Source organism: Rutidosis leptorrhynchoides, chromosome 11 (assembly GCF_046630445.1).
Source record: "Rutidosis leptorrhynchoides isolate AG116_Rl617_1_P2 chromosome 11, CSIRO_AGI_Rlap_v1, whole genome shotgun sequence".
Lineage (NCBI taxonomy): Eukaryota > Viridiplantae > Streptophyta > Magnoliopsida > Asterales > Asteraceae > Rutidosis > Rutidosis leptorrhynchoides.
The window spans coordinates 228957032-228967530 of NC_092343.1; positions in this window are offsets into that span (position 1 = coordinate 228957032).

Genomic DNA, 10499 nt, shown 5'->3' on the forward strand with positions numbered 1-10499 from the left:
AAAATATTTCGTTGGTTAATTCCCGCACCCGCTTTGAAACTTGAGGGACCGAAGTTGTCAAGTGGGCAAACTAGTTGACTAGGTCAACTAGTCAACCCACCATTCTCATCCATTCAATCCCTCCATCTCTCTCCCTTTTCTCTCTAGCTCAAGAACCCCATTTCTCCCAACTTCACTAAATCATCATCTAAATTCGATCTAGGAGGCTTACAACAAAACAAATTACATTTTCGTGATCCTCTCTTCATCCTCTACGATTTGATACTAACTACACCGATTTTGGGTAACATCTCTAAAACTCTAGATTTCTTTAAATTCGTGTTTTTGACTTGAAATGTTGTTAGTTAGTGTCTATGGCTCGTGTCTAGCATGATTATATGATTTGTATGCTCGATCTTGATGTTTTGGTGTAACTAGCTTGAAAATGAAAAGTGGATGCTTAATCCTTGATTTTGGATGAGTTAATGTTGTTAGATTGTTAAAGTGCATGTTTTAATTGTGTTACTAGTATCATTAGCCACATTTGGATGTGTAGGTTGATTAAGGAAACTTCAAAAACCCGATTAATGATTTTGTGATGTTTGACTAGGGTTTGATAGTTCTTGACATGAACTTTTGGATGCTTAAATGCCATGGAATGTTAATTGTTAGTGTCTAGTAGTAATGTATGTTTCATTACCTTCAAAACGGCATATCGTATGTGTAAATTGGATTCCCGAATCATAAAATACGTTTTACGAACTTGAAACTTGAAAATAAACCTTTCTCGATCAATTGACGAGTTTTCGTTTATTGTAAATGATGTTTTTGATTGATGATATGTGGTTAGTTGTATTCCTTGTCGAAATAGCTTTCCGATGATATAAAATACATGTTCTAATTGTTTGCGGATCATAAAATGTGATTGTTTGTGTTTTGGTTCGTGCATACTTTGAAAACTGACCAGAAATCCCTGCACAGAGGGTGGCGCGGCGCGCCCCTTACCCGCGCGGCGCGCCGATGTGCCTGGTCAGATTCTGACCTCCTCGTCCCGTTTCACGTGAAATGTTTGACTAGCTATCGACCTCCGATTCACATGAAACTTGTTCTAATATGCTTATATATGAGTAAAAACCTCAGAAAAATAGTTCGGGACCGAACCCGAACGCGTTGACTTTTTTTTCGTTGACTTTGACCAAGTTTGACTTTTAGTCAAACTTAACCAAACTTTTAATGCAATCTTCCTAACATGCTTTTATACTTGTATCTTGCATGAAACTTGACAATTTGCTTCACATGCTACATAATCGAGTCGTGTCGAGCCATAGGACTAATTGAACACATTTCACCCGACCTTGTGTCGTAACCGGTTAATTGATATAACTTACTTGTTTAGGTCAAGGCTAAGCAACTTTCATGCACACGTTTACTTGTTGAAGTACTTTTATACTTGTGCACTCGAGGTGAGATCATTGAGATGACCCGTCCCAATCCATAAGGACGAATACAATAACATATGATTACATCGCGAGGTATTTGACCTCTATATGATACATTTTACAAACATTGCATTCGTTTTAAAAGAAAAGCTTTCATTTACATCGAAAGTTGACAGGCATGCATACCATTTCATAATATCCAACTTATAAATGACCTAATCTGTCATCTACTTAAATATAATCTTTAATGAACTTCAATGACTCGAATGCAACGTCTTTTGAAATATGTCATGAATGACTCCAAGTAATATCTTTAAAATCAGCTAATGCACAGCGGAAGATCTCTTTCAAACCTGAGAATAAACATGCTTTCAAGTGTCAACCAAAAGGTTGGTGAGTTCATTAGTTTATCATAATCATTTATTTTCATCATTTTTATAGACCACAAGAATTTCATTTCCAGTTCTCTTAAATATACGTCCCATGCATAGAGACAAAAATAATCATTCATATGGTGAACACCTGGTAACCGACATTAACTAGATACATATAAGAATATCCCCTATCATTCCGGGATCCTCCTTCGGACATGATATAAATTTCGAAGTACTAAAGCATCCGGTACTTTGGATGGGGTTTGTTAGGCCCAATAGATCTATCTTTAGGATTCGCGTCAATTAGGGTGTCTGTTCCCTAATTCTTAGATTACCAGACTTAATAAAAAGGGGCATATTCGATTTCGATAATTCAACCATAGAATGTAGTTTCAATTACTTGTGTCTATTTCGTAAATCATTTATAAAACCTGCATGTATTCTCATCCCAAAAATATTAGATTTTAAAAGTGGGACTATAACTCACTTTACCATTTTCCGAATACGGTTAATAATAAGGGTTACCTAATTCAAAGTGGACCTCCTAACAGATACTCTTAATCATAATTCAATGTATCTGATAATTCAATAATTTGATATTATCTTTTAATCTCGTCGATAAACTTACATCGAACAAATACATTCATGTAAAGTATAATTCATTCAATACCTTGATAGCATTTCCAAATTCATAAAATAGATCTCATATCTTATATTCATAATAACTAATCCGTTCAATGTTTCATTAATATAACTCAACTTAAAATCAGACATATGTATATGTATATATATATTTATTTACACATAATTGTTCGTGAATCGTTTGGCATGGTCAAAGGATATTTGATTACAGAAATATAGTTTCAAAACTTTCGAGACTCAACATTACAGATTTTGCTTATCGTGTCGGATATATATAAAGATTAAAGTTTAAATTTGATCGAAAATTTCTGGGTCATCACATTACCTACCCGTTAAAAGAAATTTCGTCCCGAAATTTGATCGAGGTCGTCATGGCTAACTAATAAAATGTTTTCATGACGAATATGAATCGATAATAGAGTTTTATCATAATTGAGTGATATAGATAAAACGATTTGTTTTTGTGAAGAGCACGAATGAAGCTATCACCTAAGAGTGAAAATGAATAAATGCAGGTTTGACCTAACAGGTGGCGTAGTCAAGATTGATTTCCGAAATTTAAGGAATTTAGAAGAAGATCTCCATAATAAGATTTGATTCGTCGGTAATTAAGGAGATTAGGATCCTCTTTGGTTATACGCGATAATCTGCTTTGATTGCTCTATCTATAAATCCACCCCCTTCGTTTCCTTACAACTCACACCTTCTATTCTTTCTTCCTCAATTCATACTTTAAAGTATTCATTAATATGCTCCATCCCATCCTGATCTTTGATATCCTTTTAACGTTCATATCTGTCATTCTTCTTTTTAATCTGCCAACAGAAGAATCTATTTACTTTTACTATACTCTAGGGTTTATAGTGTTTTTAGTTCTCCCGTGTCTTTACGTTGCTATATGCATTGACATATACGGTTTATAATTTACGGGTGGTTGTTGGGTTTTATATCTTCCCTTATACTTCGATGTTCCTGCTTCTGTCTTCTATAATCATTGTCATCCACAGTTAATGTTCTCTTCTATTTGCTGCGGTTTATACCCCAGTTTCTATTTCGGAGCTTTGTCCTTTCGTTTCTTCTTCTTGCGATTAAATAGCTCTTGTAATGGTCCAGAATTCGTAGGTATGGATTTCAGAATGAACATAGTAATTGTTCTAAGTTAGAATTTGAAAGGGTAATATCTTGATTTGTCAAATTACCAGAATATCCTGAAAAAGGCCGAATCATCAAGAAATATTTTCTTGAAATATTTAGAGGTTAGATAGAATGTAAGAGTCGTGTAAATGACACATGATGACGGTATGTCCTGTGAATCATCACGTCCATTAGAAACTCAGCATGAATTACTGTAATATAATGACGTTGATCAAGTGTCATTATATTATACTAACTCATGCATCAGTTCCCAACACTACTTCAAAAACATTCATATTCGAATTTTTCAGAATTTAGAAACTAACACAGTCTCTTTTATTTTGCAGATATTACGGAGAGATAAATGATACTTGATAAGAATAGTTGTGATGATATTTCCAGAAATATGGAGAATATGTATAATGGAAGATACGAAGATATCTTATAATATTTAAGATATGATGATGATGAAGAATATCTGTCTGTGAAGGTTTAGAATAAGAAGTAAGGTGTTTGCTAACGAGTTCAGCAGGCATTGAATCATTTAGATCCTTTGAAGGCAGATTCAGTCTCTATGATTTGTCCACGGCTTCCCTCATACTTTGCTCAATCCGTTTTTCAGTACCAAATCCTTTCTTTTTCTGAGCTTTACCAACTCACTATCTTTTATCATCAAAATTTTGACCGTTTAAACCGTCTACCATTTTTATGTTTCCTCTGCATTTAATGCTATAATATCTGAATCTCTGGTTATCAATCCGAGGTGGGTTCAGAAGAATCGTGTTTCAGATGATTAAACGCTGGTGGTAATATGGTGGAATATGAAAGGTTCCCCAGTAATAATGACGAAAGAGCAACGTATCTATCGGGGTTATAATAAGACTAGTCCGACTGAGAAATCGAAATTGACTTGCTGGAGCTGTGACAAAATTGGCTACTTTGAAAAGAAATCGAAGTGTTGTTTTTGCTAATAAATGCTAAAGAATTCGACGAGGGTACGTGTTAAACTACGACTTTGGTTTCGAGAGCTTTTCAGGTACAAAACTTCGGATAATGTGTGGTTGGATCATCATCTCGATTGTTCAATGTTTGAAGTGTCTTCCAGGATTTCGAAGGGTTTTAAATGCAGATTGTCATAGTCAATATCCAAATGATAAAATCGTCCTGATTCCCGAATGAATTTCATCTATTTCTGAGTGTTACGAATAAAAGTGATGTTCTGTCACAGTTTTGAATTCAAAGTATGACTTTGATAGATGTAGGAATTCTAAGAGTGATGTCTTCTGTTAAATCTTGACTTGGATTTTTTTTTTTGATTTGTCAAAATTAGAATATGTAATCAAATTTGGATGAGAATAGTTATTTTGATTTTTACGAAAGAATGTATATTGTTGAGAGAGTAGTGAATACAGTTGGTGATTGCTGAATCAGATTCAAAGAATGTAACATATTAATTGTGAATTTAGACATCTCTCGGGTATTACCTACCCGTTAAAAAAATTTCACAAATAATGTTTTGAATAAGAATTTTCATTACAGTCCTTATGAAAATATATGTGAATATATTTTCTTCAGATGTAATACAGATTCAATGAGTTTAAATCATACTAAGCTCATTTGATTTTCAGATTGAATTAGAAATGAAATTTTTTTTTTTTCTAAAACATTAGAGATTTCATAATCTTTGCGGAGTATTTCACTAATGTAGTCAATACTTCAATATTTATTCTTATTGATATTCTTCAGTGAAGGATGTTGACGCTTGAAGAATTCTTGCGAACTTCGCAAAGTACGATTGATGTTTTCTAGAAAGTTTCGAGTGCATCGAAGATGAAAGTGTAAAATCAAACATGTTATTGAATGATACACTTGACTTATTATGAGACGGAATTCATTGAATTGAAGCAGAGATTGTGGTTAACAATGATGAAATTGTTAACGAATAATGTACATCATAGCATATTAGTAATATGAATTAACCGGATAGTTAAGTTCCATACATAATAGCTTAGTACAGAAAGATTTATTATGGTTAAATTTTTTTTTTTTTTTTTATATATATATATAGGATATACATATAAATTCTTTGGAGGAACTGAGTTAATACTTCATAACTCGTTGATATAATATACTCGTTATTAATTCGTAATGATTTCCACAGTGATTCTTGAACTGGCGAAGCTTGTGAGGTTGGAGGTGTTGACAATTCTCACTATGTTGACAGCATTTGACTGTGTTGGTGAGGCTATTGGTACTGCTGATGTTGTTGGTAAAACAAGTCTAGCTTGTACCTTACGCACTAGTCTTGTTAGGGTTTCGGTTCTTCTCTCTATCATCTCTGTCCACTCATCTAGTTTTTGGTTAAGGCTGAGATAGATAATCTCTAAAACTTTAGAGATTACATAATCACCACAGAATGTTTCTCCGATGAAGTTATGAATCAATACTTCATCATTTGTTGTTGTTGGTACTCCTTGGTATCTTTGGTGCGTGTGACGTTGATATCATATATATAGATTGGGATATTGAGGTGTGTGATGCATATGTGATTGTTGGTGGTGGTAATGATCCTGTTGTTGATGGTGGTGTTGTTGATGCCGGTGATGCTGCTGGTGCTTAGGGTATTGAGGCTTGCGATGTTGATGTTACTGGCGGTACTGATTATGCTGCTGGTGCTGCTGATGGTGTTTGTAATCCTTGCACCATAAGCTCCAAAGCCGTCACACGAGCACGAAGTTCGTTAACTTCTGCTAGTATACCGGGATGATTGTTGGTTGGGACGAGCGGATAAATAAAATCTAGAATTTGATGTAGTATATAATCGTGACGAGATACTCTGGAAATGAGAGAGAAAATGGTTTCACGAACAGGTTCGCCGGTAAGTGCTTCAGTTTCATCGCCAAGAGGGTAATGTGGTGGATGGAAAGGATCACCTTCTTCTTGTCTCCAATAATTGAGGAGGCTACGAACCCATCCCCATTTCATCCAGAATAGATGATGACTGATTGGTTGATCTATTCCGGTCACACTGTTTTCGGAGCTCGAATGGAAATCCATATCGACATAGCTATCGAAATCTGAGGAGTTCGAACTGGTTGAGGGATCCATCTTGTATGATTAGGGAAAGAATTTTGTTATGAAATAGATTATAGGAATTAGATTTGATATTCTTCAATACATAATTTACATATGTATATATATTATCAAAATCCCATAAATTACGGAAGAAACTTTGAAAGATGTCAGTCAAAGTTCACAGTAACAGATATGCCAGGATAAGATTTCGTCTATACACTATTATGCAATAAATGCAAGAAAACGCGTATAGACTAAAGAATGATAATCAGGTAATTTCCTAAGGATGGTAGGTAGATGATTTCCGACTAAATGATAAGCAAAACTTTTGACATGCAGACACGGTCAAAGTCCAGACTCACTAATGCATCTAAACAACTATCAGTTAGACACACTAATGCAAGACCTGGTTCGCTAAGACCACCGCTCTGATACCACATGAGATGACCCGTCCCAATCCATAAGGACGAATACAATAACATATGATTACATCGCGAGGTATTTGACCTCTATATGATACATTTTACAAACATTGCATTCGTTTTAAAAGAAAAGCTTTCATATACATCGAAAGTTGACAGGCATGCATACCATTTCATAATATCCAACTTATAAATGACCTAATCTGTCATCTACTTAAATATAATCTTTAATGAACTTCAATGACTCGAATGCAACGTCTTTTGAAATATGTCATGAATGACTCCAAGTAATATCTTTAAAATCAGCTAATGCACAGCGGAAGATCTCTTTCAAACCTGAGAATAAACATGCTTTCAAGTGTCAACCAAAAGGTTGGTGAGTTCATTAGTTTATCATAATCATTTATTTTCATCATTTTTATAGACCACAAGAATTTCATTTCCAGTTCTCTTAAATATACGTCCCATGCATAGAGACAAAAATAATCATTCATATGGTGAACACCTGGTAACCGACATTAACTAGATACATATAAGAATATCCCCTATCATTCCGGGATCCTCCTTCGGACATGATATAAATTTCGAAGTACTAAAGCATCCGGTACTTTGGATGGGGTTTGTTAGGCCCAATAGATCTATCTTTAGGATTCGCGTCAATTAGGGTGTCTGTTCCCTAATTCTTAGATTACCAGACTTAATAAAAAGGGGCATATTCGATTTCGATAATTCAACCATAGAATGTAGTTTCAATTACTTGTGTCTATTTCGTAAATCATTTATAAAACCTGCATGTATTCTCATCCCAAAAATATTAGATTTTAAAAGTGGGACTATAACTCACTTTACCATTTTCCGAATACGGTTAATAATAAGGGTTACCTAATTCAAAGTGGACCTCCTAACAGATACTCTTAATCATAATTCAATGTATCTGATAATTCAATAATTTGATATTATCTTTTAATCTCGTCGATAAACTTACATCGAACAAATACATTCATGTAAAGTATAATTCATTCAATACCTTGATAGCATTTCCAAATTCATAAAATAGATCTCATATCTTATATTCATAATAACTAATCCGTTCAATGTTTCATTAATATAACTCAACTTAAAATCAGACATATGTATATGTATATATATATTTATTTACACATAATTGTTCGTGAATCGTTTGGCATGGTCAAAGGATATTTGATTACAGAAATATAGTTTCAAAACTTTCGAGACTCAACATTACAGATTTTGCTTATCGTGTCGGATATATATAAAGATTAAAGTTTAAATTTGATCGAAAATTTCTGGGTCATCACAATCATAGTCCCACTTTTACTCTTTTGAACTTATATTGGGATGAGAAAACATAAACGATTCTTTTGAACTAAGTGAACACAAGAACGGGAAAACAAACATTCTACAAACGAGTTTAGAACAAAATCCTCAATTCGATTATCATTAGTTACACTTGCCGGGTGTAAGCGAGAACTTATGTTATATGGCCATATGGGTTTGACAGCCCTCATCCTTGACGGTTCGCTACCGTCTACGGATGAAATATATTTTCGAGAATCAGTGTTTGTTCTAGCACTAAGTGATGGGGTATACAATGGAAGGAATGTTAAGCTTTGATAATTGGGTGCTCGTGAAACAAACTTTTGGAATGTATTACTATTATTTCATTGATGCAAATCTTGTGGTTCACTTGTACTTACTTACTTAAACCTATGATTTCACCAACGTTTTCGTTGACAGATTTCTATGTTTTTCTCAGGTCATGCACGATATGTGAAACATGCTTCCGCTTACTATTTGATACTTGCATCCGATGTCGAGTATACATGCATTTCATGGAGCGTCTTTTGACTTTACTTTAAACCGTGTCGCCTAGATTTCAATCGTACTTATAACGTTGTAACTTAACTTTTGGTTGAACAATCCTTGTAAACTTTGAAACAATCTTTATTTTGAAATGAAGGCGACATATTTTGGTCAAACGTTATCTTAAAGACTTATAATCAGGTAATGGGACCCACGTAGCCGACGCCGTCACTTGACGATTTGTCGGGGTCGCTACACATGGTGTACCATTGTCGATTATCTCAGATCACAATACTCGTTTCACTTCTAGTGTTACAAGAAGCCTTAGAGACACGTTTAAACATGAGTACCACGTATCATCCACAACCAACGGACCAAACAAACATACGTTTCACATCTTGGAAAGACATGTTACAAACTTGTATTGTTGCCTTTAGTTGTCTCCTCTCACACAGCAGTTACCATTCGTGTATTAACGCCGCACTTTCGAAACACTATATGACGGCAAATGTCATACCCCTATTCGTTGGACCAAAGCATGTGGCAAGCAAATCACCGGATCCGAACTCATTCAAGAAATAACAGTTGAGATCATACAAGTCCGAGAAGGACTCAAGACGACCCGTAGTCACCAAAAGGGCTATACCGATATTCGACGTAAACCTCTCGGATCCCAAGTCAGTAACCGTGTAATATTGAGAACTCGCACCTTGGGAAGGTGTAATCCGTTTCAGGAATCAGGGAAAGTTAAAACCGCGATATATTAATCCTTTTGAAACCTTGGGGTGTATTGGAACCGCTCCTACCGTTTAGAACTTTTGACTCAATTAAGTTTCCGTTTATCCTATGTTCCATGCAACAAACTTAGAGGCGTGTCCTACGGAACAGGAACGTGCTACTCTCCTAGATAAACTTACTATTGATGGCAAACTCCCCTTCATGGAAAACTGGTTGAAATTGTGGATCGTAAAACCAAGTCTTAATACAAACTGAGATCTCGACTGTCAAAATTTCTGGGAATGCCTAAGGACGTATCTTCACTTATTCATAGTATTGACAACACTAGGTCTTGAGTAAGAAACAACGACTATTGCTTCCAACTAAATTTCGGGACGAAATTTCTTTTAAGGTGAGGGTAATATAACATCCCGCATTTTTCCATTAAATTATTTTAACGCCCGTCTTTTTATTTTAATAATATCCTCGGTATCTCGATTCGCATCCTCCATTAGCTTACATTCTTAAAATATTTTTCGTCATTTGGATTATAACATCTCTCGTTCTCTCGTGTAATTTAAAAATATTCATTCGGTTAATTCCCGCACCCGATTACAAACTTGAGGGACTAAAGTTACCAAAGTGTCAAAGATTTGACTAGGTCAAAAGAGTCAAACACCACCTCCTCCATTCATTATTTTCATTTTCATTTTCATTTTCTTCTCATACTTTCACATTTTCTCTAAATTCTCCAAACAAAGAATTCATCATCCATTCATGATCTAGCAAGTGTTTCACAAACCAAATTACATATTTGGAATCCTCCCTTCATCCTCTTCGACTTGATACCAATTTCATCTCATTTGGGTAACTTTCTAAAATCACTAGATTTT